Here is a 7,471-nt window from a genome sequence, read left to right as displayed (position 1 = left end):
GCCAGCAGCTCTGGTCGATGCATCCTCCATAGCCTCGAGTGCCACCCAGTGGACGTCGTCGGTCCTAGCGCTAGTCTGGGCGGCTGGGCCAGCAACTTGTGGCCAATCCACACCAGGGGGCGGAGACACAAACACTATTGCCCGATCACGACCATTACTCTGAGACACATAACGGAGACAACCGTCAATTTCTTGTTACAACATGATTCTACAGTTACAAGGAAGCATCATTTACATTTGGGGGAGGTCTGGCCAGCTTGAAGGCGTGCTCGATGTCGTTTAACCTGACGTAATTGGGATCGACCAGGTTGAATAGCTCCCCAATCCTGGCCTTGACTTCTATCTTATCGAGCGCCTCTTTCCTGGTCCTCGTTGGATCTGCGCTCCCCTAGTACTTGAAGCTAGGATGTACCCTCTTCTGGTAGGGCTGGATCCTTCGGTTGACGAAGTTCCCGACCACGCTTGGACCATCCAGTTTTCCCCATGGGATCATCCCGAGCAGTTCTGCGATCTGCTCCAAGTTCTCGGGCTTCTCCGACCAGCTGTTCTTCTTCTTCAGAATCAACCCCACGTCGTAGAGGGTGATTGTGTTCGGCTCTTCACGGATGTAGAACCACTTCTTGTACCATTCGTCTAGCGAGGTGTTCTAGGGGCAGTGCAGGTACTGGGCCTTCATGCCATCACGCAGATTGAGGTAGACGCCTCCAGCTATCTTCGAGCCACCGCTCCCTTTCTTCCGCAGACAGAACATGTGGTGAAAGAGGTCGAAATGGGGCTGGAAGCCACCATAGGCCTCGCAGAGATGGATGAAGGTGGAGACAAGAAGAATCGAGTTGGGATGCAGATTGCAAATCCCAATCTCGTAATACAAGTAGAGACCCTGAAGGAAAGGGTGCACTGGAACCCCAAAACCCTGTTTGAAGAAATCCTCGAACACCACAATCTCACCTGGTTGTGGGTCGGGGAAGCTTTTTCCTTCCGGCGCACGCCATCCTGCGAGCGCCTTGTTGTGGAGCACTCCCATGGCGATGAGGTCTTCGATGGTCTGCTCATTGCTCCTTGACTTCCACCACTCCTTCGCCATGACTCCGCCTTTCTTCTGGGCGTCTCTCTTTGCCATTAATCTACCCTTGCTAAGGGAATGGATGCGGTGGAGGGGGGATTGGTGATGATTTTTTGGGGGAATAGGGTTCGGCAAGAGGCAGAAGAAGGTTGCGGCTGCGAATGACAATGGGGAACGGTAAAAGTAACTTACTAGATCTACATTATAAATAACAAAGAGCCCCATCGTTTTGTCTGCCCAAGATTCTTGGGAGACGTGCGCACGTGCTGTAGACGGTTGTTCACACAACCTCTAGATCTACGCCAATAAACACGCCCCATCGTTACCAGTGCACGCGCCTCTTCGTTGATAGTGTAAGAGGGCCCACACTGATGCACCTCCATATAGGTGCCAAGCGACTGTTTTCAAGAAAAGAGCAAGAAGACAGAGTGACATACTATACCCGTCTACTTTTTTGACCAGACGTGTCAGACTGGACTTGGTAGAAAAAGGAGATAAATAAATACACCAAATAATATACGAGTGGCATTCATATTTTCGCTACATGTCTTGTGCTCAAGGATGATTCAGACTACTACAATGCTCGGGGACTGCCCAGACCACTACCATGCTCGGGGACTGCCCAGACCACTGTCGTGCTCGGAGATTGCTCTGACCACTGCCGTGCTCGGGGAACTGCTCCAACAACTGATGTGCTCAGGACTATCTCGACCACTGCTCGGAGAATGGTTCTCCTCAGGTACATGTGATTTGTACTCACATATAGTTGAGAGACATTTATTTAAACCTTGCTACAAGGCTCATACTTCGCCTTCCAGCAAGCTCGGGGACTATGTCGGTACGATGCACCTATCGGTGCATCTTGTATCGCCTGTACAATGATTGAATTCTTAACCTTGGTGGAAATTCTTTTTTAGACCCTGGCACCACATGCCTACGTCACCTAATACCAGGCTCAGGGACTAAGTGGGCACACTTCACCTTGCGGTGAATGTGTTTTAATCGACCCCTGTGCTTTGAATGATTGTAAGGATTATCAATGTGCTCGGGGACTGTCCCGACCACTGCTCGGAGAATGGTTCTCCTCGGCTACATGTGAGTTGTACTCACATACAGTTGAGAGACATTTATTTAGACCTTGCTACAAGGTTCATACCTCGCCTTCCAGCAAGCTCGGGGACTACGTCGGTACGATGCACCTGCCGGTGCATCTCATTTTTGTTTGTACGACAATTGGGTTCTCAACTTAACTGGGAATTCTTTTTAGACCCTGGCACCACGTGCCTACATCACCTACTACCAGGCTCGGGGACTAAGTGGGCACACTTCACCTTGCGGTGAATGTGTTGGTTTTTTTGACCCCTACACCTCTGACGTTCAAGGACGCTATGCTTCAAGACCACTTACATTTCTTTCCAGAAATACAAGTGGGCACACTTCTCAGGACGGAAATCTTTTTCTTTTTTCTTAAGAGCACCATACATTCTTCGGACAACTTACTTCTCCGGCGATGATGGTGGTCAGAAATGTCAAGAACTCAAGCCTTACTTGTCGAAGAAGGTTAAAATGGCGTGTCGTAGCACAATACATGGTGCTCGGGGACTAGCTGTGGGGGTATTAACCCCTATACCCTTATGGCTAAGCTTGGGCCGGCCCGGATCGATGGGTTCGGTCCACCCGAAAGACGACGTGCGGCCCAGCCAACCTGATCGGAGTCCCGCACAAGGAGTCAAGGCGGATTTAGCGATCAAGCAGGATCCTGCTCGATTAAAATAGGAATCCTTATCCGGCCACATATGGCAATTGTAACTGACTAGGATTAGTTTCCAGATCTGTAATCCTACCCCCGGACTATATAAGGCGGGCAGGGGATCCCTCTAAAAAACATCTCTCATTAACAGACAGCAATACAAATCAGACGTAGGACATAGGTATTACGCCTTCTTGGCGGCCGAACCTGGATAAAACCTCGTGTCTATCTTGCGTCACCGTCTTGTTTGTGGCTTGCGCATCTGTCTGCCGACAATCTACTACCTTGGGCATACCCCTAGGTAGATTGCCGACCATATTTCATTTACACAGTGCCACCAGCACCTCCACCTTCGGAAGTGTCAGAAGTAGAGCCCTCGATTCCTCTCACTCAGCCATTGCCACGAAAAGATGCAGATCCGTAGCCAGGGCGGTAGAAGAATCCGTAGGGCCTAGGAATGAAGATGCGTGGTCTAGAGTAGATCTGTTGCCTTGGGATGTTGTACCTGTAGTAGTAGTGCTTTTTGTCACTGTCCTCTAGTGTTGTACTCTTGCTGTTGTTGTCGTCCGTAGTGTTGAGATCGTCCGCCGTAGGGAAGGTGAATGATGTACCAGGAATGGGAGACTAGATGTCTCTATGATGTACCTATATGAGACCATTGGAATATGTGTTTTATTTATTTCGCTGTGTGATTGCGTCCATCTACCTTTAGGTCTCAATAGACGTGCTTAAAGTTTTCAAGGCAATATTAAGCGGGATACAAGAGAAGTTGCCATTCAGATATCAGCAAACCAGTCATGATTGGAGAACATTGGACGCTGTATTGACTAATTGTGGATGTCCCAGTAGAACACTTGAATCTCTTTAAAACAAATCTATTATTGGATTTGAATTCTTGTTGTGAAGGGAACCTTTGTTGTTTGAATTTTCCCTTGCATAGCGTGTAAGTTGGTAATAGTTGTCTAGTTAATAGCTTATGGTGCCACGATGAAACCGAGGGCTCCCTGTGGAATAGCTGCCACATGGTGACGCTGCTCGGCATGCGCTGGTATCAAGGTTGTTAACCAAGTTACACCACCATACTGCTTTTGCTACAAATAATTTCCTTGGAAATGTTTAGGTGTTCAAACGGGAAATCCACAACGGGTTGATAAGATAGTGTTCTCTCTAAGTAAACAAGAGGAGGTGGTTTTGGAGGAAGAAAGTATGACATGGTCTCAGTCTACATGAAAGGCGGATGTGGTCGAGTAAATGAAATAAAAAGAAGAGTAGTAAGGAAAGTTAGTAGTGGATAGTCGGGAGTGATTGTAAAAGCCTGAGTGGATGTCTTGTCCCAAGCCCTGTGTTAGTTGACCGCACTACGCTTGCCGGATTGTTTCACTGCGTGCCCTACGGACGCTGTCTTTGTTGGGTCCCTTAGCTTTCCGTTCTCGCGTGGCCACAAACTCGTGCCGCACTCGCCGTCCTTGTGCGCTGTGCGCTTTTCCTTTTTCTCTAGTATCCGGTCGGCTCTCGACCCCCACGTCTCTTTCCTCATACCGGACCCCCCCTTTTCCCCTCATTTCTTTCTTCTTTTGGAGACCACCCGCACGCTTGCCTCATCGAGTGGACCTCCCCCTCTCTAATTTATTTCCCATCCGTTCACTTGTGTAGGGACCGCACCATGGCTGTGTTTACCCCATAGCTTGAACCGTCTGTGTATTCCATCCACTCCGCCTCCACTTTCGGTGTGCTGCACCCCACCTCCATTCGCCTCTATAAAATACCCTTGGTCCTTGGTTTTCTTCTCCATCCCCATTTCCCTCGCATTCAGAGTAGAGCTAAGAGATTTAGTCGTCCTCTGAGGAACTAGGTTCATCAATCGGAGATGATGGTGTAATATGAGAAGAAGAAGGATCTGGTTCGTCGAAGAAGTTCAAGTTCCCTTTGGTTAGTTGGTCTTAGGGTTCCCGATGTTTGACTTCTCAGTCTCCTATTTCTAGATCTGTTGGACCTACGCCATGTTTTGGATACTCATTATCTTGTTGTTTCTCCATTGCTCTCGTCTATCTCGACTTCTGGATTAAGTCTCAGTTGTACTAGGTTGCTCTTAACCATGTATCCCTAGATCCCCGTGTGGTTTAGTATTCGAAGTCATGTAATATTTTGTGTAATCCCTGATCTACGGAATGTAATTGCATTTCCCCTTTTCTAGTTCTTGCTTCGAATCTCGTGATGAGATTCTTTTTAAGGGGGTTGGTTGTAACACCCCTGGTGTTATGAGCTTGTTTAGCACCATGATTTAGACCTAAGAGAAAATTTTGAAACAAGTTTCTCGGATTTTTGATTTAAAACATACTCGACGTGATGAATGAATCCCGTGTGACTTAATTTTGTGGACTCGAATAGACGCCCAAGTTAAATTACTCAGTGCGTAAAGATATTTAGAAATGTCGAACGACGATGCCAGCGAACGGTTTGTTCTATTAGATTAAGCATGAAAAGCAACTTTTATAAATAAAGTAACTCCATTAATAAATAGAACGATATATATAGCTTTTGGGTCTAATTTAAATTCGAGCTTTGTTGAGGTTAATTACATGCTGGCTAGCCACGTTGGGACGTGTTCCGCATGCAGGGTCTTGTCACCACTGTAGCGCGTACTACGTTGGCCGCACCTACGATGTTTGCCTCCCTCACTAGCGTCCTATCCATAATTAAAGGGTGCATGTGGTCCTGTTTTCGCCTCGGCTCGTGTCATTTCACCGACGTGACCGTGCCGAGCGGACCGGGCCACTTCGTGCTGCTGCTGCTGCCCCTACCCTTGCTTCTTGAGGATGTCGAGCTGCTGCTCTCACTCTGCTTTTTCCTAGCCACCATCCGCTCTTTTTCTCTCTACTGCATCGTTGGGCCATGGCCGTCACCGCCCGTCTGTCGCTTTTTCCTTTAACCTTCCACGAGTGCGCCCCGCCTGGGCCCACGTTGCCCCACACCGTTTCCCTTCTAGGACGACCACATCACTTCGTTGCCCCACGCACGCCTTTGCCAGCTGCCCACGTGTGCTTGCTTCCTCATCGGTCCCGCTCTCATCCTTCCAGACCTTGGCTGCACTCGCTGCTGCTACCCTCGTGCGCCTTAAGCCAAAAGTTGAGCCACCACTACAGTTCGCCCCCTACCTCACGCGCGAAGCCCCCGGCTCGTGCTGGTCTGCTGCCCCGTAGCACGCGCCTAGCCACGCCGGTCATGCCCTGTCCCCTTCGTGTGGGCAAGCGAGCGCGCGCGAGTTTCCTTGCCCCACGTCGGAGTTGCTGCCCCAGCTCTGCTCGTCCTCCTCGCTCTCTCGTTGTTTGCCTCCCACCCGCAGCACTGTCGTGGCAACGCTCCCATCACCAGCCACCACATATGCAAATGCACGGGAACCCCACGGTCCCACGCTACTGCCGCACATCGCTGTTGCCCTGCTCTAGGTCTACTCGCCGGTGTCGGTCCTCCTCCGTCGCCGTCCGTGGCCTGGTCTCCTCGCAAGCGCGTGCGCACCTCGTGGCTCTAGGCGACCTCCAATGCAGGCTTGTGAGGTCAGCCAGCTCATCTGTACCCTCACGCCCCTTCTGTGCTGAGCTAGCCACAGCGCCGCGAGCAGCACACCGGTGTGCTCTGTTCGCCGGTGACCACCACCGTGCCACCTCCATCTCTTCTTCGGCATGGTTCAGCTTAAGGTGGGCACCCACATCCCTCCATCACCCTGGCGTCTCCTCTTCGCATGCACGTGTAGACGCACCATGAGCGGCGCGACACCATGCTCATGCAAGCAAGCAGCCAGCTGTGCGTTTCTAGCTTGTTGACGTCATCCCTGCGTCACACCCGTTATAGGGCCCTTTTCTTGTAGGAAAATAAATCTCGGAATGCATTAAGACTTCCTGCACGGCCTATTAGGCCACGGCTTGCACACCTGGCCCAACCGTGCCAGCTATCGGCCTACCGCTGCCGCACTAGGCCGCTCACGCCCGTGCCCCCACCATGGGCCGATCGTCATCGCTCGCGCCCACACGCGTGCCCCGCCCTTGCCTGGGCCACCGTGCCTTACCACGCTGCTGGGGCGTCCGATGGCCATCGTCTGCGCGCTGGGCCAGTCTCGTGCCGCTTGGCTAGGCCATTGCCGGTGCTTGGGCCGCGCATCTGCGTGGGCTATTTTGGTGGTTGCTAGTCCTTTCCAATTCTAAGTGCTTTTCTAAATAGGTTTCTAGTTTAACTTGTAAAATCAATATAAAAATTTGTAGTTATCCAAAAATCATGAAACCAGATTTGTTGAGTTTCTAAAATCATGATTTACCTAGTAGTGTATTTTGCTCACATAGACTCAGTATGTTTTTTAGGGTTGCTCTAATTATTTTAAAATGCTTAATATTGTTAAAAGGAGAACTTGTAGGAATTTTCGTGGTAAATTGGTAATAGTGTTGGATCTGAAATTTCTACAGTAGGTTCCTAGCAATATTAGGTACTCATTGTAATTATTGTTGCTCTAGGATAATTAGTTAGCTAGATAGATAATGATGTCCTATTTTGAATAAAGATTAAAATGATAGAGCCTATTTTGAATAAAGCCCTTTTCCAGCAACTCTTCCAACTGTTTCTTCATTTCAGCCAATTCCTTCAGAGCCATGCGGTACGGGCATCGGGAG

Source organism: Miscanthus floridulus, chromosome 6 (genome assembly GCF_019320115.1).
Source record: "Miscanthus floridulus cultivar M001 chromosome 6, ASM1932011v1, whole genome shotgun sequence".
Classification (NCBI taxonomy): Eukaryota; Viridiplantae; Streptophyta; class Magnoliopsida; order Poales; family Poaceae; genus Miscanthus; species Miscanthus floridulus.
Note: the sequence above shows the minus strand (reverse complement) of the source record.